Source organism: Ambystoma mexicanum, chromosome 6q (assembly GCF_040938575.1).
Source record: "Ambystoma mexicanum isolate Mex_15411 chromosome 6q, UKY_AmexF1_1, whole genome shotgun sequence".
NCBI lineage: Eukaryota > Metazoa > Chordata > Amphibia > Caudata > Ambystomatidae > Ambystoma > Ambystoma mexicanum.
The window spans coordinates 1,486,406,298-1,486,433,262 of NC_090937.1; positions in this window are offsets into that span (position 1 = coordinate 1,486,406,298).

Genomic DNA, 26,965 nt, shown 5'->3' on the forward strand with positions numbered 1-26,965 from the left:
CAAAGAGCACAGGCAATATCAGGCACTCCCGTGCCACAGACTGTAAGAGAACTGCAGCAATTTCTGGGACTGTGCAACTACTGTAGAGCATGGGTATTTGATTACAGCTCTTACATAGGACCCCTGCTTGAGGGTTTGAAGGAAGCAAATAAAGGGGAGAAAAAGTTGGGATGGACTATGGAAATGAAGGAGGCATTTGATGAATTAAAAGAAGCAATATCAACTGCTCCAGTACTAGCATCCCCAGACTATGAGCGACGATTTTTTATATTTTCACATTGCGACTCAGCAGTAATGAAAGCAGTATTGGCCCAAAAGACTAGCATGGGCTATAAACCAGTAGCATTTTACAGCGGTCACTTAGATCCAATAATGTTAGGACAATTCTCTTGCGAACAAGGTCTTGCTGCAGCTGCATTTGCAGTAGAAAAAGCATCATCAATAACTATGGGGTGTCCAACTACACTATTTGTAGAACATGCACTATTTGCGATATTGAATAAACCTAAGTCCACACTGACGACACAGAGGGCAACAGGTTATGAGATTATTTTGTCCAAAGCTGAACTGGCAATTGTTAGATGTAGCACGGTTAACCCTGCAAGGTTCCTAGCAGAAGTAATTGAAGAGGGAGATTACGCCCACGACTGCACCCAAGTAACTGAGATGTACTCATGTACTAGGAAAGTTGAAGAAAACGCACTAGAGGGAGGTGAGCTTTTGTTTATTGATGGGTCATCAACTATTGATCAAGGAGACGGGATAAGGAGGACTGGGGCAGCAGTAGTACAAATGATGGAAGCGCCAGTGTGTGTGGCTATTAAGTGTGTACAATTACCACAGCATTACTCTGCTCAAGCGGCGGAACTGGTTGCACTCATATTGGCACTAAAGGAAAGTTTTGATAAAAAAGTTACTATATATTCCGACAGTGCATATGTTACATCCACTGTCCACTCAGGGCTATCAAAGTGGAGAAGAAGAGGGTTTAGGAGAGCTGACGGCACTCCAGTACAACATGCCCTCTTGTTGGCTGAACTAATTGAAGTAATAAACGATCCCCAAGAACTAGCCCTAGTAAAATGCACAGCACACACCAATGGAGAAGACTATATATCAAAAGGAAATGCAGCAGCAGACGCACATGCAAAATATGCTGCATATTTTGGTGAGATATGGAACCCCACAGACTCACAGAGAGGGAGAGGGAGGGGAATAGCGAGGGAGATGTTAATAAAAGAAGGGTACACCCATCTCCCAGCCACCCAGATTATGGAGTTACAAGCGGCTGCACCAATGGCCGAAAAAGAAGTATGGGTGAAAAGAGGATGCACAATGTCACCAACCGACGCACTATGGCGCCAGGGTGGCACTGGGAAAGTTGTAATACCATTGGCATTGTTAAATACCGCCTTGAACCAATTACATCACCCTGCCCATACAGGCAAAGAAATAATAGCAGCACGAATTAGAGAAGATTGGTTCTGTCCCGAGTTAACATCCCATGTGTCAAATTTTATCAGCAATTGCCTTACATGTCAACAGTTCACGGCCGGTCATACTTTAAAGGTGATAAGAGGTACCATACCCCGACCAGAAGGACCTTTTCGGCACCTCCACATTGACTATGTTGATATGATCAACATTTGTCAAGGCAATAGATACATGATAGTAGTAGTATGCCCATTTTCTAGGTGGATCGAAGCAGGGCCCTGTTCACACCCTGATGCGTTTAGAGCAGCCAAATTTATAGTAAGGGAGGTATTCCCCAGGTGGGGAGTGTGCGAGGTGTTAAGATCAGACAACGGACCCCATTTCGCAAATGAAATGTTCCAGCATATCACATCCCTACTGAACATTAAACACAAATTTGCATGTGCGTACCACCCACAGGCCAATGGTGTATGTGAACGCCTGAATGGCCTATTGAAGGAGGCAATTGCTAAAATACAGCAAACAACAAAGAAAAGTTGGTTGTATTGCCTTCCGTTAGCACTGTTCGAACTTAGAAACAGGCCAGGGTCCGACCACCACCTCACCCCACACGAGGTGGTTACTGGACGCCAAATGCGCCTTCCCCTAACACCAACGTCAAGGGCATTCACCGACCAAGAAAGTTCTGCGAATGTGTTAGGTGATGAAATGTATCAATATGTGTCTTCTTTGATTACTAGCGTTGTGTTTGTGTCTCAACAGCTCGAGCGCACACGGGGCGGGTCCACCAGCAACCAAGAAATAGACGAAAATACAGAATTGGGAAAGGAGAACTTGTGCCAACTTGCCAAAGGTGACCACGTACTACTTCGAAATTTTAATAGAAAGTGGAACCAGCAGAGGTTCACTGGCCCCCATTTAGTAGAGGACGTATCAACAAGAGCAGTAAAACTAAAGGATAAGCGTGCGTGGAACCACCTGCATGATGTAAAAATCTACAAACTGCAGACCCGCCCCAGCGCCAACGACAGGTCCATTGGAAAAACGCCAACAACATCCCCGGCAGCGGAAGAAAACACAACCACAGACAACGACCCAATTGTTCCCTCGGAGAGAATAACGGACGAAGAAGGGGGTGATCCCCACACTGCCCACCCCATGGTCACACGTTCAAAGAGTAAAACTGCTCCCGCCATCTGAGCAAACCCCCCCCATTGACTACTAAATACAATTGTAATAAAAACTAAGGACTTCGCTTGCACCAATACACATGTAAACACGTGAATGTTCTCTTTTTCTCTCGCACATACAGGAGCTGCGTAATATTGTATTGTTAAGAAAAGTTATCTAACAAATTCAGTGTGCAGGCGTAGATGGTGCTGCCAGACGATAGTTACCCAGAAGAATTGTCACACCAATTTGTATACGAAATAAAAAGGCCAACATACTTAAAAAAGAAAAGGGTACGTGTATACTACACGGCCTTCCTCCTGGCCATAGAAAATTACATGCCCCACCTCCGCCCATACTTGCCGGTCTTGAGAGACCGATCACTTAGAGTAGCGTGGGAGCAACTCTTCACCTGGGCACTGAATGACTATTTGATAGGGAGAGCTTAATGAAACAAAACTAACATTTAATAACAAGCACTTTTTGAGAATTTTTAGGCGGGCAACTTTAACGTCGCAAGAATACGCTGCCAGGACTGCAGCAAGGTAAGAGCAAAAATGTCGGTGAGGTTAGCATATGTAATAAAAATAATAGGGATTTTTATGATCACCGGAGTTTTGGCTGCCTCTGTATGGCAGTACAGCTATGCTATGAGTTTTTTTGCTGCACCCAAACCTAATGTACCCCACCTCCCTGCTGCAACAGGTGTTACGTCAGGTGGTAACAGTAACAATGAACAAAAGCGAAATAAAGTTAAACGCAGCACATACTCAGACAATAAAGGTATTGATAATTATGTACAAGATTCAGCACACGTCACAAACAACATATGGTACCAGCACATGACCCGCATTGGTAAGCAGACAACTGAGGATAGCTGTTACGTTTGCTCATTAATACCATACGCCATGAGCGCTTCACGAACATTTGTTGCCACAGAAATAGATGAAAAAACAGCACAGTGCATAATATATTTGGCCCTGTTCCAAACGAAAGGAAGATTCCAAGGAACAGTAGTGCACATGACATGGAAAACACGAGACTCATACCCATATGAAAACAACTTCCTCAAGACCTATCTGAGTTATCACAAGACCAGTTTACATGCTGAAGCATTCAGATACATAACAAGTGGCCCTGAAAAAGGAGAAACAAAGAAGGTAACACTGCAGTATCTACCATGTGATTGGTACGCCACGGAAGTTCCGGGTAAACAAGGATGCTGGGAGAGGCCATTACTGACGATAACAGGAAAGGTGTTCCTGGGTACCAGCTGGGAGATAGGAGTGGTTGGCAGCAACATGGTAACAAAAGAAACTATCTCAACCATCGAGACACACAATCATCGATGTTGGACGACATGGATCAAGTATGTACCAATGCTCACGTGGGTAGAAGAAGATGAAGACCCGATAACTATATTACCATTGACTGCGCCCAAAGTATGTTACCAGCATAAAGGAGAGGTGGACGTGGGATATAACACCAATTGTGCAAGTGTGATGGAGTTACCTGAGGGGGGAGCGGGAACAGCAGTAATAATGGACCATTATTGGGCCTGCGGAGAAAAGGCATATCATACACTGCCTCCCCTGTGGAGTGGTGTGTGCACAATGGTACACGTCAATGTACCATCACTAGTGGTACCTAAGAAGCATGTCGATGTGGCGAAATTTCCGAAAATGGATGAAGGAGACAGGAGAAGAAGGAGATCTGCACCACTCCAGAAGGAGCAAGAAAACAGGACCAACAGCAATGATACTGTCCTAAACAGGAGAAAAAGACAAGGAGAGCCATTAACAGGAAATTATCTGTGGGGAAGGTCGGAAACGGAACTAACATCAATACCGCCAGAACACAGACTATTCAGCAGAGCAGCAATGTTCTTCTCCTCAATAATACATCCGGGACTGCAGGCATACGCAAACGCAAAATGGCTGCAAATAACCAGATGGGAACTAATGATGACCATAAATTCGACAGTAAATGGGTTTAACGCAATTAAAGAGGAGCTGCGAGCTGTAAGGATGGTAGCACTACAGAACAGATATGTATTGGACCTTCTCACAGCAATGGAAGGAGGAGTTTGTGCAAAGATAGGACAATCATGCTGCACGTTCATACCTGCCAACGATGCCGACAATGGTACACTAACAGAAGCAGTTTCACAATTGGCCCAGATGCACTCCAAAATGATGGACGAAAGTAACGGCGTAAACAAGGATAAAAGCTGGTTTTCACTATTATGGTCATGGATGCCATCTTGGCTGTCAGATGGACTGAAAATAATAGTGGGATGTGCTATTTTGGCTGGAGCTGCACTGATAATAATTAGATTTTGGAAAGCCCGGAAGGCGCGCTCAACTGATGAGTTGCTGGAAATGGTGGGAATGCACCCCTTGATGCCAGCGGATGACGGCCAGCACACAGGTGTGATAATACACGAAAGGGAGAAGTTGCGCACCCAAATCATCGCCAATCATCTAGACCCACCATCAGTGAAGATCGAGAACCCAAGGAACCCTAGGAGCTACATAGGAAGATGGGTGTACTGTACTCCTGGAGGAACATGCGAATACATGTATTGGTCATTTGAAGATCACGTAAACCATTATGGACATCTCGGAGGGATAACCAAGATATGGAGAGTAAGAGGAGATAACGAGAAGGATATGTTTGTGGTCGACAAGTCGACCAGAGGGGGGACTGAAGTGGGAGAATGGAAAACCAGACTCCCGTCCTTCACCTCTCGCGCTTGGCCTAGAGGGTCGCGGCCCAGACACCCGCCACGAGAAGAGTTTGCCCATTTACCAGATGACCAAATACCCTGGTACAGAAACATACGGATGTGTCCATCTGCCTGCCCAACAGCCCGCACTGGCCATGCCGACACCTGCGGCACGGACCAACTAGACTGAAATCTACACATCGTTAGAGATGCCATGACGACCTAGATAACGGGAAGCACCGCTGAACTATTATACACGCTGAACATTTCCACACCAATCTACACGAAGAACATACTCAGTGCTCTGACGTAGGCGACAGGCTTATTCACGGACGTGCATCTTTATTATTTTTACATAGGCTTTCAGAATGCAGAAACGCAAGACGCACCATGAGCTCATTTATAACGCTTGCTCACGCTTCTCTTGAAACCCGTTACCATCATGAGAGATATAATGGAAACACGATACTGGCCATGAAACTGTATGCCACTATAACCTAAAGCATCCATGCACTAAATGGATTACTCGTGCACCAGGCCCAAGTAGGCCTCAAGCAAGAGTTCCCGTGGACATTAACAAAGCAAAAGTCAGGTTGCTGAGCCTGCAGAAAGAACCCAGTGGAGCAACTAGCCAAGGTCGTAATGTTGCAAACCCACAGTCAAGAAACAAATCTTCAAAGGCACGATGTTGCAACCTCGCACTCCACGTACCAATGTTAAAATCATATCTGCAAATTAAACCAGACATACAGTGGAAAAACAATATTAATTGTGCAGAATTATGCCTCAAACACGGTCCCTCCCCACGTGACCAAGCCGAACCTGACGAGATGCCAAAACCCAGGAGAGAAAAGGCGTCTGGGTACCTCGCTACGAGACGCAGGCCGACACACTTGAAAGGCTCAATGGACACCTGCTACAGTGGGAACGGTCAGTCTCCCACCTATGAATAAATCCTCACATTGCCTGCACGTACCCATATTGAAACACTGTTGCAACCACAGGTGCACCGTGTGCTGGGAACAACGGTGGTCCCAGGCTGGGGAGCTCACGGATGCACCAATCAGAACATGAGGTTCTTATCTCAGACGTCAGTAACGTTAGCCAATCCTCAGGGGTCTTCATGTAACAATTCTTATGTATCTAATTGTAGGGACAACCCAGATATACCACCTGACTACATCTTAACCACTAATATCATTCTCTATATGCGTACTATACTAACCCCACCACTCGAGCAACCAATCAAGAGTGGCGATAGGTTCTTTTGGTAACTTTTTGGAATGACGCAAGTAGCGCGTCATAATGTAGTAAAAAGGGCCTGCGAGCCCCACTATTGTGTGTGTGTCAGGACGAACGCGTACGCTCCTTGACCCATCCCTGCCGTTTGCATAATAAACGACAGAAGTTGCCTTGCTCCTTGTGTGTGCCTCATACTCTGTCTCGATCCGAGATATACACGGGAGGAGTTGGGGCCTCCCTGCCCGGAGGTCTGCGGACGGCCCGGCCGTCCCCGGCAGAATCCCCCCCGACAACCCCCATTTTGTTTATTTATGAACATTTCAGGACACCACAAGTGTTCTTAGAACACATTCAACTTGCCAAAGAACAGTACGGACAGCGTCCTCAGAACACCCCCATTTTGTTAATTTACGAACATTTAACGTACACCACGAGTGTTCTTAGAACACTTTCAACTTGCCACCGAACAATAAGGACAGCGTCCTGAGTACACCCCCATTTTGTTCATTTACGAACATTTCAGGACACCGCGAGTGTTCTTAGAACACATTCAACTTGCCAGCGAACAATACGGACAGCGTCCTCAGGACAGCCCCATTTAACATTTCAGGACACCGCGAGTGTTCATAGAACACTTTCAACTTGCAAGAGAACAATAGGGACAGCCTCCTCAGGACACCCCCATTTTGTTAATTTACAAACATTTTAGGACACCGCAAGTGTTCTTGGAACAAATGTAACTTGCCAGAGAACAATACGGACTGCGTCCTCAGAACACCCCCATTTTGTTAATTTACGAACATTTAAAGGACACCGCAAGTGTTCTTAGAACACATTCAACTTGCCAAAGAACAATACGGACAGCGTCCTCAGAACACCCCCATTTTGTTCATTTACGAACATTTAACGGACACCACGAGTGTTCTAAGAACACTTTCAACTTGCCAGAGAACAATATGGACCGCGTCCTGAGGACACCCCCATTTTGTTTATTTATGAACATTTAAAGGACACCACAAGTGTTCTTAGAACACTTTCAACTTGCCATTGAACAATACGCACGGCGTCCTCAGAACACCCCCATTTTGTTTATTTATGAACATTTCAGGACACCGCAAGTGTTCTTAGAACACATTCAACTTGCCAGCGAACAATACGGACAGCGTCATCAGGACACCCCCATTTTGTTAATTTACAAACATTTAACGTACACCACGAGTGTTCTTAGAACACTTTCAACTTGCCAGCGAACAATACAGACAGTGTCCTCAGGACACCCCCATTTTGTTAATTTACGAACATTTCAGGACACCGCAAGTGTTCTTAGAACACATTCAACTTGCCAAAGAACAATACGGACAGCGTCCTCAGAACACCCCCATTTTGTTTATTTACGAACATTTCAGGACATCGCGAGTGTTCTTAGAACACATTCAACTTGCCAGCGAACAATACGGACAGCGTCCTCAGGGCAGCCCCATTTAACATTTCAGGACACCGCGAGTGTTCATAGAACACTTTCAACTTGCCAGAGAACAATAGGGACAGCCTGCTCAGGACACCCTCATTTTATTTATTTACAACCATTTCAGGACACCACAAGTGTTCTTAGAACACTTTCAACTTGCCAAAGAACAAGGCGGACAGCGTCCTCAGAACACCCCCATTTTGTTAATTTACAAACATTTAACGTACACCACAAGTGTTCTTAGAACACTTTCAACTTGCCAGCGAACAATACGGAGAGCGTCCTCAGAACGCCCCCATTTTGTTAATTTACAAACATTTTAGGACACCGCAAGTGTTCTTGGAACAAATGGAACTTGCCAGAGAACACTACGGACAGCGTCCTCAGAACACCCCCAATTTGTTAATTTACGAACATTTAAAGGACACCACAAGTGTTCTTAGAACACATTCAACTTGCCATTGAACAATACGAACAGCGTCCTCAGAACACCCCCATTTTGTTTATTTATGAACATTTCGGGACAACGCAAGTGTTCTTAGAACACATTCAACTTGCCAAAGAACAGTACGGACAGCGTCCTGAGTACACCCCCATTTTGTTCATTTACGAACATTTCAGGACACCGCGAGTGTTCTTAGAACACATTCAACTTGCCAGCGAACAATACGGACAGCGTCCTCAGGACAGCCCCATTTAACATTTCAGGACACTGCGAGTGTTCATAGAACACTTTCAACTTGCAAGAGAACAATAGGGACAGCCTCCTCAGGACACCCTCATTTTATTTATTTACAAACATTTCAGGACACCACAAGTGTTCTTAGAACACTTTCAACTTGCCAAAGAACAATACGGACAGCGTCCTCAGAACACCCCCATTTTGTTAATTTACGAACCTTTAACGTACACCACAGGTGTTCTTAGAACACTTTCAACTTGCCAGCGAACAATACGGTGAGCGTCCTCAGAATGCCCCCATTTTGTTAATTTACAAACATTTCAGGACACCGCGAATGTTCATAGAACACTTTCAACTTGCCAGAGAACAATAGGGACAGCCTGCTCAGGACACCCTCATTTTATTTATTTACAACCATTTCAGGACACCACAAGTGTTCTTAGAACACTTTCAACTTGCCAAAGAACAATGCGGACAGCGTCCTCAGAACACCCCCATTTTGTTTATTTACGAACATTTAACGTACACCACAAGTGTTCTTAGAACACTTTCAACTTGCCAGCGAACAATACGGAGAGCGTCCTCAGAACGCCCCCATTTTGTTAATTTACGAACATTTCAGGACACCGCAAGTGTTCTTAGAACACATTCAACTTGCCAAAGAACAATACGGACAGCGTCCTCAGAACACCCCCATTCTGTTAATTTACAAACATTTTAGGACACCGCAAGTGTTCTTGGAACAAATGGAACTTGCCAGAGAACACTACGGACAGCGTCCTCAGAACACCCCAATTTGTTAATTCACGAACATTTAAAGGACACCACAAGTGTTCTTAGAACACATTCAACTTGCCATTGAACAATACGAACAGCGTCCTCAGAACACCCCCATTTTGTTTATTTATGAACATTTCAGGACAACGCAAGTGTTCTTAGAACACATTCAACTTGCCAAAGAACAGTACGGACAGCGTCCTCAGAACACCCCCATTTTGTTAATTTACGAACATTTAACGTACACCATGAGTGTTCTTAGAACACTTTCAACTTGCCACCGAACTATAAGGACAGCTTCCTGAGTACACCCCCATTTTGTTCATTTACGAACATTTCAGGACACCGCGAGTGTTCTTAGAACACATTCAACTTGCCAGCGAACAATACGGACAGCGTCCTCAGGACAGCCCCATTTAACATTTCAGGACACTGCGAGTGTTCATAGAACACTTTCAACTTGCAAGAGAACAATAGGGACAGCCTCCTCAGGACACCCTCATTTTATTTATTTACAAACATTTCAGGACACCACAAGTGTTCTTAGAACACTTTCAACTTGCCAAAGAACAATACGGACAGCGTCCTCAGAACACCCCCATTTTGTTAATTTACGAACCTTTAACGTACACCACAGGTGTTCTTAGAACACTTTCAACTTGCCAGCGAACAATACGGTGAGCGTCCTCAGAATGCTCCCATTTTGTTAATTTACGAACATTTCAGGACACCGCAAGTGTTCTTAGAACACATTCAACTTACCAAAGAACAATACGGACAGCGTCCTCAGAACACCCCCATTTTGTTAATGTACAAACATTTTAGGACACCGCAAGTGTTCTTGGTACAAATGTAACTTACCAGAGAACAATACGGACAGCGTCCTCAGAACACCCCCATTTTGTTAATTTACGAACATTTAAAGGACAACACAAGTGTTCTTAGAACACATTCAACTTGCCATTGAACAATACGAACAGCGTCCTCAGAACACCCCCATTTTGTTTATTTATGAACATTTCAGGACACCGCAAGTGTTCTTAGAACACATTCAACTTGCCAAAGAACAGTACGGACAGCGTCCTCAGAACACCCCCATTTTGTTAATTTATGAACTTTTAACGTACACCACGAGTGTTCTTAGAACACTTTCAACTTGCCACCGAACAATAAGGACAGCGTCCTGAGTACACCTCCATTTTGTTAATTTACGAACATTTCAGGACAACGCAAGTGTTCTTAGAACACATTCAACTTGCCAAAGAACAATATGGACCGCGTCCTGAGGACACCCCCATTTTGTTTATTTATGAACATTTAAAGGACACCACAAGTGTTCTTAGAACACTTTCAACTTGCCATTGAGCAATACGAACAGCGTCCTCAGAACACCCCCATTTTGTTAATTTACGAACATTTAACGTACACCACGAGTGTTCTTAGAACACTTTCTCCTTGCCAGCGAACAATACGGACAGCGTCCTCAGAACACCCCCATTTTGTTAATTTACGAACATTTCAGGACACCACGATGTTCTTAGAACACATTCAACTTTCCAGCGAACAATACGGACAGCGTCCTCAGGACAGCCCCATTTAACATTTCAGGACACCGCGAGTGTTCATAGAACACTTTCAACTTGGCAGAGAACAATACGGACAGCCTCCTCAGGACACCCTCATTTTATTTATTTACAAACATTTCAGGACACCACAAGTGTTCTTAGAACACTTTCAACTTGCCAAAGAGCAATACGGACAGCGTCCTCAGAACACCCCCATTTTGTTAATTTACGAACATTTAACGTACACCACAAGTGTTCTTACAACACTTTCAACTTGCCAGCGAACAATACGGAGAGCGTCCTCAGAACCCCCCCATTTTGTTAATTTACGAACATTTCAGGACACCGCATGTGTTCTTAGAACACATTCAACTTGCCAAAGAACAATATGGACAGCGTCCTCAGAACACCCCCATTTTGTTAATTTACAAACATTTTAGGACACCGCAAGTGTTCTTAGAACAAATGTAACTTGCCAGAGAACACTACGGACAGCGTCCTCAGAACACCCCCAATTTGTTAATTTACGAACATTTAAAGGACACCACAAGTGTTCTTAGAACACATTCAACTTGCCATTGAACAATACGAACAGCGTCCTCAGAACACCCCCATTTTGTTTATTTATGAACATTTCAGGACACCGCAAGTGTTCTTAGAACACATTCAACTTGCCAAAGAACAGTACGGACAGCGTCCTCAGAACACCCCCATTTTGTTAATTTACGAACATTTAACGTACACCACGAGTGTTCTTAGAACACTTTCAACTTGCCACCGAACAATAAGGACAGCGTCCTGAGTACACCCCCATTTTGTTCATTTACGAACATTTCAGGACACCGCGAGTGTTCTTAGAACACATTCAACTTGCCAGTGAACAATACGGACAGCGTCCTCAGGACAGCCCCATTTAACATTTCAGGACACCGCGAGTGTTCTAGAACACTTTCAACTTGCAAGAGAACAATAGGGACAGCCTCCTCAGGACACCCTCATTTTATTTATTTACAAACATTTCAGGACACCACAAGTGTTCTTAGAACACTTTCAACTTGCCAAAGAACAATACGGACAGCGTCCTCAGAACACCCCCATTTTGTTAATTTACGAACCTTTAACGTACACCACAGGTGTTCTTAGAACACTTTCAACTTGCCAGCGAACAATACGGTGAGCGTCCTCAGAATGCCCCCATTTTGTTAATTTACGAACATTTCAGGACACCGCAAGTGTTCTTAGAACACATTCAACTTACCAAAGAACAATACGGACAGCGTCCTCAGAACACCCCATTTTGTTAATTTACAAACATTTTAGGACACCGCAAGTGTTCTTGGAACAAATGTAACTTGCCAGAGAACAATACGGACAGTGTCCTCAGAACACCCCCATTTTGTTAATTTACGAACTTTTAAAGGACACCACAAGTGTTCTTAAAACACATTCAACTTGCCATTGAACAATACGAACAGCGTCCTCAGAACACCCCCATTTTGTTTATTTATGAACATTTCAGGACACCGCAAGTGTTCTTAGAACACATTCAACTTGCCAAAGAACAGTACGGACAGCGTCCTCAGAACACCCCCATTTTGTTAATTTACGAACATTTAACGTACACCACGAGTGTTCTTAGAACACTTTCAACTTGCCACCGAACAATAAGGACAGCGTCCTGAGTACACCCCCATTTTGTTAATTTACGAACATTTCAGGACACCGCAAGTGTTCTTAGAACACATTCAACTTGCCAAAGAACAATATGGACCGCGTCCTGAGGACACCCCCATTTTGTTTATTTATGAACATTTAAAGGACACCACAAGTGTTCTTAGAACACTTTCAACTCGCCATTGAACAATCCGAACAGCTTCCTCAGAACACCCCCATTTTGTTAATTTACGAACATTTAACGTACACCACGAGTGTTGTTAGAACACTTTCTCCTTGCCAGCGAACAATACGGACAGCGTCCTCAGAACACCCCCATTTTGTTAATTTACGAACATTTTAGGACACCACGATGTTCTTAGAACACATTCAACTTGCCAGCGAGCAATACGGACAGCGTCCTCAGGACAGCCCCATTTAACATTTCAGGACACCGCGAGTGTTCATAGAACACTTTCAACTTGGCAGAGAACAATACGGACAGCCTCCTCAGGACACCCTCATTTTATTTATTTACAAACATTTCAGGACACCACAAGTGTTCTTAGAACACTTTCAACTTGCCAAAGAGCAATACGGACAGCGTCCTCAGAACACCCCCATTTTGTTTATTTATGAACATTTCAGGACACCACAAGTGTTCTTAGAACACATTCAACTTGCCAAAGAACAGTACGGACAGCGTCCTCAGAACACCCCCATTTTGTTAATTTACGAACATTTAACGTACACCACGAGTGTTCTTAGAACACTTTCAACTTGCCACCGAACAATAAGGACAGCGTCCTGAGTACACCCCCATTTTGTTCATTTACGAACATTTCAGGACACCGCGAGTGTTCTTAGAACACATTCAACTTGCCAGCGAACAATACGGACAGCGTCCTCAGGACAGCCCCATTTAACATTTCAGGACACCGCGAGTGTTCATAGAACACTTTCAACTTGCAAGAGAACAATAGGGACAGCCTCCTCAGGACACCCCCATTTTGTTAATTTACAAACATTTTAGGACACCGCAAGTGTTCTTGGAACAAATGTAACTTGCCAGAGAACAATACGGACTGCGTCCTCAGAACACCCCCATTTTGTTAATTTACGAACATTTAAAGGACACCGCAAGTGTTCTTAGAACACATTCAACTTGCCAAAGAACAATACGGACAGCGTCCTCAGAACACCCCCATTTTGTTCATTTACGAACATTTAACGGACACCACGAGTGTTCTAAGAACACTTTCAACTTGCCAGAGAACAATATGGACCGCGTCCTGAGGACACCCCCATTTTGTTTATTTATGAACATTTAAAGGACACCACAAGTGTTCTTAGAACACTTTCAACTTGCCATTGAACAATACGCACGGCGTCCTCAGAACACCCCCATTTTGTTTATTTATGAACATTTCAGGACACCGCAAGTGTTCTTAGAACACATTCAACTTGCCAGCGAACAATACGGACAGCGTCATCAGGACACCCCCATTTTGTTAATTTACAAACATTTAACGTACACCACGAGTGTTCTTAGAACACTTTCAACTTGCCAGCGAACAATACAGACAGTGTCCTCAGGACACCCCCATTTTGTTAATTTACGAACATTTCAGGACACCGCAAGTGTTCTTAGAACACATTCAACTTGCCAAAGAACAATACGGACAGCGTCCTCAGAACACCCCCATTTTGTTTATTTACGAACATTTCAGGACATCGCGAGTGTTCTTAGAACACATTCAACTTGCCAGCGAACAATACGGACAGCGTCCTCAGGGCAGCCCCATTTAACATTTCAGGACACCGCGAGTGTTCATAGAACACTTTCAACTTGCCAGAGAACAATAGGGACAGCCTGCTCAGGACACCCTCATTTTATTTATTTACAACCATTTCAGGACACCACAAGTGTTCTTAGAACACTTTCAACTTGCCAAAGAACAAGGCGGACAGCGTCCTCAGAACACCCCCATTTTGTTAATTTACAAACATTTAACGTACACCACAAGTGTTCTTAGAACACTTTCAACTTGCCAGCGAACAATACGGAGAGCGTCCTCAGAACGCCCCCATTTTGTTAATTTACAAACATTTTAGGACACCGCAAGTGTTCTTGGAACAAATGGAACTTGCCAGAGAACACTACGGACAGCGTCCTCAGAACACCCCCAATTTGTTAATTTACGAACATTTAAAGGACACCACAAGTGTTCTTAGAACACATTCAACTTGCCATTGAACAATACGAACAGCGTCCTCAGAACACCCCCATTTTGTTTATTTATGAAAATTTCGGGACAACGCAAGTGTTCTTAGAACACATTCAACTTGCCAAAGAACAGTACGGACAGCGTCCTGAGTACACCCCCATTTTGTTCATTTACGAACATTTCAGGACACCGCGAGTGTTCTTAGAACACATTCAACTTGCCAGCGAACAATACGGACAGCGTCCTCAGGACAGCCCCATTTAACATTTCAGGACACTGCGAGTGTTCATAGAACACTTTCAACTTGCAAGAGAACAATAGGGACAGCCTCCTCAGGACACCCTCATTTTATTTATTTACAAACATTTCAGGACACCACAAGTGTTCTTAGAACACTTTCAACTTGCCAAAGAACAATACGGACAGCGTCCTCAGAACACCCCCATTTTGTTAATTTACGAACCTTTAACGTACACCACAGGTGTTCTTAGAACACTTTCAACTTGCCAGCGAACAATACGGTGAGCGTCCTCAGAATGCCCCCATTTTGTTAATTTACAAACATTTCAGGACACCGCGAATGTTCATAGAACACTTTCAACTTGCCAGAGAACAATAGGGACAGCCTGCTCAGGACACCCTCATTTTATTTATTTACAACCATTTCAGGACACCACAAGTGTTCTTAGAACACTTTCAACTTGCCAAAGAACAATGCGGACAGCGTCCTCAGAACACCCCCATTTTGTTTATTTACGAACATTTAACGTACACCACAAGTGTTCTTAGAACACTTTCAACTTGCCAGCGAACAATACGGAGAGCGTCCTCAGAACGCCCCCATTTTGTTAATTTACGAACATTTCAGGACACCGCAAGTGTTCTTAGAACACATTCAACTTGCCAAAGAACAATACGGACAGCGTCCTCAGAACACCCCCATTCTGTTAATTTACAAACATTTTAGGACACCGCAAGTGTTCTTGGAACAAATGGAACTTGCCAGAGAACACTACGGACAGCATCCTCAGAACACCCCAATTTGTTAATTTACGAACATTTAAAGGACACCACAAGTGTTCTTAGAACACATTCAACTTGCCATTGAACAATACGAACAGCGTCCTCAGAACACCCCCATTTTGTTTATTTATGAACATTTCAGGACAACGCAAGTGTTCTTAGAACACATTCAACTTGCCAAAGAACAGTACGGACAGCGTCCTCAGAACACCCCCATTTTGTTAATTTACGAACATTTAACGTACACCATGAGTGTTCTTAGAACACTTTCAACTTGCCACCGAACTATAAGGACAGCTTCCTGAGTACACCCCCATTTTGTTCATTTACGAACATTTCAGGACACCGCGAGTGTTCTTAGAACACATTCAACTTGCCAGCGAACAATACGGACAGCGTCCTCAGGACAGCCCCATTTAACATTTCAGGACACTGCGAGTGTTCATAGAACACTTTCAACTTGCAAGAGAACAATAGGGACAGCCTCCTCAGGACACCCTCATTTTATTTATTTACAAACATTTCAGGACACCACAAGTGTTCTTAGAACACTTTCAACTTGCCAAAGAACAATACGGACAGCGTCCTCAGAACACCCCCATTTTGTTAATTTACGAACCTTTAACGTACACCACAGGTGTTCTTAGAACACTTTCAACTTGCCAGCGAACAATACGGTGAGCGTCCTCAGAATGCTCCCATTTTGTTAATTTACGAACATTTCAGGACACCGCAAGTGTTCTTAGAACACATTCAACTTACCAAAGAACAATACGGACAGCGTCCTCAGAACACCCCCATTTTGTTAATGTACAAACATTTTAGGACACCGCAAGTGTTCTTGGTACAAATGTAACTTACCAGAGAACAATACGGACAGCGTCCTCAGAACACCCCCATTTTGTTAATTTACGAACATTTAAAGGACAACACAAGTGTTCTTAGAACACATTCAACTTGCCATTGAACAATACGAACAGCGTCCTCAGAACACCCCCATTTTGTTTATTTATGAACATTTCAGGACACCGCAAGTGTTCTTAGAACACATTCAACTTGCCAAAGAACAGTACGGACAGCGTCCTCAGAACACCCCCATTTTGTTAATTTACGAACTTTTAACGTACACCACGAGTGTTCTTAGAACACTTTCAACTTGCCACCGAACAATAAGGACAGCGTCCTGAGTACACCTCCATTTTGTTAATTTACGAACATTTCAGGACAACGCAAGTGTTCTTAGAACACATTCAACTTGCCAAAGAACAATATGGACCGCGTCCTGAGGACACCCCCATTTTGTTTATTTATGAACATTTAAAGGACACCACAAGTGTTCTTAGAACACTTTCAACTTGCCATTGAGCAATACGAACAGCGTCCTCAGAACACCCCCATTTTGTTAATTTACGAACATTTAACGTACACCACGAGTGTTCTTAGAACACTTTCTCCTTGCCAGCGAACAATACGGACAGCGTCCTCAGAACACCCCCATTTTGTTAATTTACGAACATTTCAGGACACCACGATGTTCTTAGAACACATTCAACTTTCCAGCGAACAATACGGACAGCGTCCTCAGGACAGCCCCATTTAACATTTCAGGACACCGCGAGTGTTCATAGAACACTTTCAACTTGGCAGAGAACAATACGGACAGCCTCCTCAGGACACCCTCATTTTATTTATTTACAAACATTTCAGGACACCACAAGTGTTCTTAGAACACTTTCAACTTGCCAAAGAGCAATACGGACAGCGTCCTCAGAACACCCCCATTTTGTTAATTTACGAACATTTAACGTACACCACAAGTGTTCTTACAACACTTTCAACTTGCCAGCGAACAATACGGAGAGCGTCCTCAGAACGCCCCCATTTTGTTAATTTACGAACATTTCAGGACACCACAAGTGTTCTTAGAACACATTCAACTTGCCATTGAACAATACGAACAGCGTCCTCAGAACACCCCCATTTTGTTTATTTATGAACATTTCAGGACAACGCAAGTGTTCTTAGAACACATTCAACTTGCCAAAGAACAGTACGGACAGCGTCCTCAGAACACCCCCATTTTGTTAATTTACGAACATTTAACGTACACCATGAGTGTTCTTAGAACACTTTCAACTTGCCACCGAACTATAAGGACAGCTTCCTGAGTACACCCCCATTTTGTTCATTTACGAACATTTCAGGACACCGCGAGTGTTCTTAGAACACATTCAACTTGCCAGCGAACAATACGGACAGCGTCCTCAGGACAGCCCCATTTAACATTTCAGGACACTGCGAGTGTTCATAGAACACTTTCAACTTGCAAGAGAACAATAGGGACAGCCTCCTCAGGACACCCTCATTTTATTTATTTACAAACATTTCAGGACACCACAAGTGTTCTTAGAACACTTTCAACTTGCCAAAGAACAATACGGACAGCGTCCTCAGAACACCCCCATTTTGTTAATTTACGAACCTTTAACGTACACCACAGGTGTTCTTAGAACACTTTCAACTTGCCAGCGAACAATACGGTGAGCGTCCTCAGAATGCTCCCATTTTGTTAATTTACGAACATTTCAGGACACCGCAAGTGTTCTTAGAACACATTCAACTTACCAAAGAACAATACGGACAGCGTCCTCAGAACACCCCCATTTTGTTAATGTACAAACATTTTAGGACACCGCAAGTGTTCTTGGTACAAATGTAACTTACCAGAGAACAATACGGACAGCGTCCTCAGAACACCCCCATTTTGTTAATTTACGAACATTTAAAGGACAACACAAGTGTTCTTAGAACACATTCAACTTGCCATTGAACAATACGAACAGCGTCCTCAGAACACCCCCATTTTGTTTATTTATGAACATTTCAGGACACCGCAAGTGTTCTTAGAACACATTCAACTTGCCAAAGAACAGTACGGACAGCGTCCTCAGAACACCCCCATTTTGTTAATTTACGAACTTTTAACGTACACCACGAGTGTTCTTAGAACACTTTCAACTTGCCACCGAACAATAAGGACAGCGTCCTGAGTACACCTCCATTTTGTTAATTTACGAACATTTCAGGACAACGCAAGTGTTCTTAGAACACATTCAACTTGCCAAAGAACAATATGGACCGCGTCCTGAGGACACCCCCATTTTGTTTATTTATGAACATTTAAAGGACACCACAAGTGTTCTTAGAACACTTTCAACTTGCCATTGAGCAATACGAACAGCGTCCTCAGAACACCCCCATTTTGTTAATTTACGAACATTTAACGTACACCACGAGTGTTCTTAGAACACTTTCTCCTTGCCAGCGAACAATACGGACAGCGTCCTCAGAACACCCCCATTTTGTTAATTTACGAACATTTCAGGACACCACGATGTTCTTAGAACACATTCAACTTTCCAGCGAACAATACGGACAGCGTCCTCAGGACAGCCCCATTTAACATTTCAGGACACCGCGAGTGTTCATAGAACACTTTCAACTTGGCAGAGAACAATACGGACAGCCTCCTCAGGACACCCTCATTTTATTTATTTACAAACATTTCAGGACACCACAAGTGTTCTTAGAACACTTTCAACTTGCCAAAGAGCAATACGGACAGCGTCCTCAGAACACCCCCATTTTGTTAATTTACGAACATTTAACGTACACCACAAGTGTTCTTACAACACTTTCAACTTGCCAGCGAACAATACGGAGAGCGTCCTCAGAACGCCCCCATTTTGTTAATTTACGAACATTTCAGGACACCGCATGTGTTCTTAGAACACATTCAACTTGCCAAAGAACAATATGGACAGCGTCCTCAGAACACCCCCATTTTGTTAATTTACAAACATTTTAGGACACCGCAAGTGTTCTTGGAACAAATGTAACTTGCCAGAGAACACTACGGACAGCGTCCTCAGAACACCCCCAATTTGTTAATTTACGAACATTTAAAGGACACCACAAGTGTTCTTAGAACACATTCAACTTGCCATTGAACAATACGAACAGCGTCCTCAGAACACCCCCATTTTGTTTATTTATGAACATTTCAGGACACCGCAAGTGTTCTTAGAACACATTCAACTTGCCAAAGAACAGTACGGACAGCGTCCTCAGAACACCCCCATTTTGTTAATTTACGAACATTTAACGTACACCACGAGTGTTCTTAGAACACTTTCAACTTGCCACCGAACAATAAGGACAGCGTCCTGAGTACACCCCCATTTTGTTCATTTACGAACATTTCAGGACACCGCGAGTGTTCTTAGAACACATTCAACTTGCCAGTGAACAATACGGACAGCGTCCTCAGGACAGCCCCATTTAACATTTCAGGACACCGCGAGTGTTCTAGAACACTTTCAACTTGCAAGAGAACAATAGGGACAGCCTCCTCAGGACACCCTCATTTTATTTATTTACAAACATTTCAGGACACCACAAGTGTTCTTAGAACACTTTCAACTTGCCAAAGAACAATACGGACAGCGTCCTCAGAACACCCCCATTTTGTTAATTTACGAACCTTTAACGTACACCACAGGTGTTCTTAGAACACTTTCAACTTGCCAGCGAACAATACGGTGAGCGTCCTCAGAATGCCCCCATTTTGTTAATTTACGAACATTTCAGGACACCGCAAGTGTTCTTAGAACACATTCAACTTACCAAAGAACAATACGGACAGCGTCCTCAGAACACCCCATTTTGTTAATTTACAAACATTTTAGGACACCGCAAGTGTTCTTGGAACAAATGTAACTTGCCAGAGAACAATACGGACAGTGTCCTCAGAACACCCCCATTTTGTTAATTTACGAACTTTTAAAGGACACCACAAGTGTTCTTAAAACACATTCAACTTGCCATTGAACAATACGAACAGCGTCCTCAGAACACCCCCATTTTGTTTATTTATGAACATTTCAGGACACCGCAAGTGTTCTTAGAACACATTCAACTTGCCAAAGAACAGTACGGACAGCGTCCTCAGAACACCCCCATTTTGTTAATTTACGAACATTTAACGTACACCACGAGTGTTCTTAGAACACTTTCAACTTGCCACCGAACAATAAGGACAGCGTCCTGAGTACACCCCCATTTTGTTAATTTACGAACATTTCAGGACACCGCAAGTGTTCTTAGAACACATTCAACTTGCCAAAGAACAATATGGACCGCGTCCTGAGGACACCCCCATTTTGTTTATTTATGAACATTTAAAGGACACCACAAGTGTTCTTAGAACACTTTCAACTCGCCATTGAACAATCCGAACAGCTTCCTCAGAACACCCCCATTTTGTTAATTTACGAACATTTAACGTACACCACGAGTGTTGTTAGAACACTTTCTCCTTGCCAGCGAACAATACGGACAGCGTCCTCAGAACACCCCCATTTTGTTAATTTACGAACATTTTAGGACACCACGATGTTCTTAGAACACATTCAACTTGCCAGCGAGCAATACGGACAGCGTCCTCAGGACAGCCCCATTTAACATTTCAGGACACCGCGAGTGTTCATAGAACACTTTCAACTTGGCAGAGAACAATACGGACAGCCTCCTCAGGACACCCTCATTTTATTTATTTACAAACATTTCAGGACACCACAAGTGTTCTTAGAACACTTTCAACTTGCCAAAGAGCAATACGGACAGCGTCCTCAGAACACCCCCATTTTGTTCATTTACGAACATTTAACGTACACCACAAGTGTTCTTAGAACACTTTCAACTTGCCAGCGAACAATATGGAGAGCGTCCTCAGAACGCCCCCATTTTGTTAATTTACTACATTTCAGGACACATCAAGTGTTCTTAGAACACATTCAACTTGCCAACGAACAATACGGACAGCATCCTCAGAACACCCCCATTTTGTTAATTTACGAACATTTAAAGGACACCACAAGTGTTCTTAGAACACATTCAACTTGCCATTGAACAATACGAACAGCGTCCTCAGAACACCCCCATTTTGTTTATTTATGAACATTTCAGGACACCGCAAGTGTTCTTAGAACACATTCAACTTGCCAAAGAACAGTACCGACAGCGTCCTCAGAACACCCCCATTTTGTTAATTTACGAACATTTAACGTACACCACAAGTGTTCTTAGAACACTTTCAACTTGCCACCGAACAATAAGGACAGCTTCCTGAGTACACCCCCATTTTGTTAATTTACGAACATTTCAGGACACCGCAAGTGTTCTTAGAAGACATTCAACTTGCCAAAGAACAATACAGACAACATCCTCTGAACATCCCCATTTTGTTCATTTACGAACATTTAACGGACACCACAAGTGTTCTTAGAACACTTTCAACTTGCCAAAGAACAATACGGACAACGTCCTCAGAACACCCCCATTTTGTTAATTTACGAACATTTAACGTACACCACAAGTGTTCTCAGAACACTTTCAACTTGCCAGCGAACAATACGGAGAGCGTACTCAGAACGCCCCCATTTTGTTAATTTACGAACATTTCAGGACACCGCAAGTGTTCTTAGAACACATTCAACTTGCCAAAGAACAATACGGACAGCGTCCTCAGAACACCCCCATTTTGTTAATTTACAAACATTTTAGGACACCGCAAGTGTTCTTGGAACAAATGTAACTTGCCAGAGAACACTACGGACAGCGTCCTCAGAACACCCCCATTTTGTTAATTTACGAACATTTAACGTACACCACGAGTGTTCTTAGAACACTTTCAACTTGCCACCGAACAATAAGGACAGCGTCCTGAGTACACCCCCATTTTGTTCATTTACGAACATTTCAGGACACCGCAAGTGTTCTTAGAACACATTCAACTTGCCAGCGAACAATACGGACAGCGTCCTCAGGACAGCCCCATTTAACATTTCAGGACACCGCGAGTGTTCATAGAACTCTTTCAACTTGCAAGAGAACAATAGGGACAGCCTCCTCAGGACACCCCCATTTTGTTAATTTACAAACATTTTAGGACACCGCAAGTGTTCTTGGAACAAATGTAACTTGCCAGAGAACAATACGGACTGCGTCCTCAGAACACCCACATTTTGTTAATTTACGAACATTTAAAGGACACCGCAAGTGTTCTTAGAACACATTCAACTTGCCAAAGAACAATACGGACAGCGTCCTCAGAACACCCCCATTTTGTTCATTTACGAACATTTAACGGACACCACGAGTGTTCTTAGAACACTTTCAACTTGCCAGAGAACAATATGGACCGCGTCCTGAGGACACCCCCATTTTGCTTATTTATGAACATTTAAAGGACACCACAAGTGTTCTTAGAACACTTTCAACTTGCCATTGAACAATACGAACGGCGTCCTCAGAACACCCCCATTTTGTTTATTTATGAACATTTCAGGACACCGCAAGTGTTCTTAGAACACATTCAACTTGCCAGCGAACAATATGGACAGCGTCATCAGGACACCCCCATTTTGTTAATTTACGAACATTTAACGTACACCACGAGTGTTCTTAGAACACTTTCAACTTGCCAGCGAACAATACAGACAGCGTCCTCAGGACACCCCCATTTTGTTAATTTACGAACATTTCAGGACACCGCAAATGTTCTTAGAACACATTCAACTTGCCGAAGAACAATACGGACAGCGTCCTCAGAACACCCCCATTTTGTTTATTTACGAACATTTCAGGACATCGCGAGTGTTCTTAGAACACATTCAACTTGTCAGCGAACAATACGGACAGCGTCCTCAGGACAGCCCGATTTAACATTTCAGGACACCGCGAGTGTTCATAGAACACTTTCAACTTGCCAGAGAACAATAGGGACAGCCTGCTCAGGACACCCTCATTTTATTTATTTACAAACATTTCAGGACACCACAAGTGTTCTTAGAACACTTTCAACTTGCCAAAGAACAATACGGACAGCGTCCTCAGAACACCCCCATTTTGTTACATTTACGAACATTTAACATACACCACAAGTGTTCTTAGAACACTTTCAACTTGCCAGCGAACAATACGGAGAGCGTCCTCAGAACGCCCCCATTTTGTTAATTTACGAACATTTCAGGACACCGCAAGTGTTCTTAGAACACATTCAACTTGCCAAAGAACAATACGGACAGCGTCCTCAGAACACCCCCATTTTGTTAATTTACAAACATTTTAGGACACCGCAAGTGTTCTTGGAACAAATGTAACTTGCCGGAGAACACTACGGACAGCGTCCTCAGAACACCCCCAATTTGTTAATTTACGAACATTTAAAGGACACCACAAGTGTTCTTAGAACACATTCAACTTGCCATTGAACAATACGAACAGCGTCCTCAGAACACCCCCATTTTGTTTATTTATGAACATTTCAGGACACTGCAAGTGTTCTTGGAACAAATGTAACTTGCCAGAGAACACTACGGACAGCGTCCTCAGAACACCCCCAATTTGTTAATTTACGAACATTTAAAGGACACCACGAGTGTTCTTAGAACACATTCAACTTGCCAGCGAACAATACGGACAGCGTCCTCAGGACAGCCCCATTTAACATTTCAGGACACCGCGAGTGTTCATAGAACACTTTCAACTTGCAAGAGAACAATAGGGACAGCCTCCTCAGGACACCCCCATTTTGTTAATTTACAAACATTTTAGGACACCGCAAGTGTTCTTGGAACAAATGTAACTTGCCAGAGAACAATACGGACTGCGTCCTCAGAACACCCCCATTTTGTTAATTTACGAACATTTAAAGGACAACGCAAGTCTTCTTAGAACACATTCAACTTGCCAAAGAACAATACGGACAGCGTCCTCAGAACACCCCCATTTTGTTCATTTACGAACATTTAACGGACACCACGAGTGTTCTAAGAACACTTTCAACTTGCCAGAGAACAATATGGACCGCGTCCTGAGGACACCCCCATTTTGTTTATTTATGAACATTTAAAGGACACCACAAGTGTTCTTAGAACACTTTCAACTTGCCATTGAACAATACGCACGGCGTCCTCAGAACACCCCCATTTTGTTTATTTATGAACATTTCAGGACACCGCAAGTGTTCTTAGAACACATTCAACTTGCCAGCGAACAATACGGACAGCGTCATCAGGACACCCCCATTTTGTTAATTTACGAACATTTAACGTACACCATGAGTGTTCTTAGAACACTTTCAACTTGCCAGCGAACAATACAGACAGTGTCCTCAGGACACCCCCATTTTGTTAATTTACGAACATTTCAGGACACCGCAAGTGTTCTTAGAACACATTCAACTTGCCAAAGAACAATACGGACAGCGTCCTCAGAACACCCCCATTTTGTTTATTTACGTACATTTCAGGACATCGCGAGTGTTCTTAGAACACATTCAACTTGCCAGCGAACAATACGGACAGCGTCCTCAGGACAGCCCCATTTAACATTTCAGGACACCGCGAGTGTTCATAGAACACTTTCAACTTGCCAGAGAACAATCGGGACAGCCTGCTCAGGACACCCTCATTTTATTTATTTACAACCATTTCAGGACACCACAAGTGTTCTTAGAACACTTTCAACTTGCCAAAGAACAATGCGGACAGCGTCCTCAGAACACCCCCATTTTGTTAATTTACGAACATTTAACGTACACCACAAGTGTTCTTAGAACACTTTCAACTTGCCAGCGAACAATACGGAGAGCGTCCTCAGAACGCCCCCATTTTGTTAATTTACGAACATTTCAGGACACCGCAAGTGTTCTTAGAACACATTCAACTTACCAAAGAACAATACGGACAGCGTCCTCAGAACACCCCATTTTGTTAATTTACAAACATTTTAGGACACCGCAAGTGTTCTTGGAACAAATGTAACTTGCCAGAGAACAATACGGACAGTGTCCTCAGAACACCCCCATTTTGTTAATTTACGAACTTTTAAAGGACACCACAAGTGTTCTTAGAACACATTCAACTTGCCATTGAACAATACGAACAGCGTCCTCAGAACACCCCCATTTTGTTTATTTATGAACATTTCAGGACACCGCAAGTGTTCTTAGAACACATTCAACTTGCCAAAGAACAGTACGGACAGCGTCCTCAGAACACCCCCATTTTGTTAATTTACGAACATTTAACGTACACCACGAGTGTTCTTAGAACACTTTCAACTTGCCACCGAACAATAAGGACAGCGTCCTGAGTACACCCCCATTTTGTTAATTTACGAACATTTCAGGACACCGCAAGTGTTCTTAGAACACATTCAACTTGCCAAAGAACAATATGGACCGCGTCCTGAGGACACCCCCATTTTGTTTATTTATGAACATTTAAAGGACACCACAAGTGTTCTTAGAACACTTTCAACTCGCCATTGAACAATCCGAACAGCTTCCTCAGAACACCCCCATTTTGTTAATTTACGAACATTTAACGTACACCACGAGTGTTGTTAGAACACTTTCTCCTTGCCAGCGAACAATACGGACAGCGTCCTCAGAACACCCCCATTTTGTTAATTTACGAACATTTTAGGACACCACGATGTTCTTAGAACACATTCAACTTGCCAGCGAGCAATACGGACAGCGTCCTCAGGACAGCCCCATTTAACATTTCAGGACACCGCGAGTGTTCATAGAACACTTTCAACTTGGCAGAGAACAATACGGACAGCCTCCTCAGGACACCCTCATTTTATTTATTTACAAACATTTCAGGACACCACAAGTGTTCTTAGAACACTTTCAACTTGCCAAAGAGCAATACGGACAGCGTCCTCAGAACACCCCCATTTTGTTCATTTACGAACATTTAACGTACACCACAAGTGTTCTTAGAACACTTTCAACTTGCCAGCGAACAATATGGAGAGCGTCCTCAGAACGCCCCCATTTTGTTAATTTACTACATTTCAGGACACATCAAGTGTTCTTAGAACACATTCAACTTGCCAACGAACAATACGGACAGCATC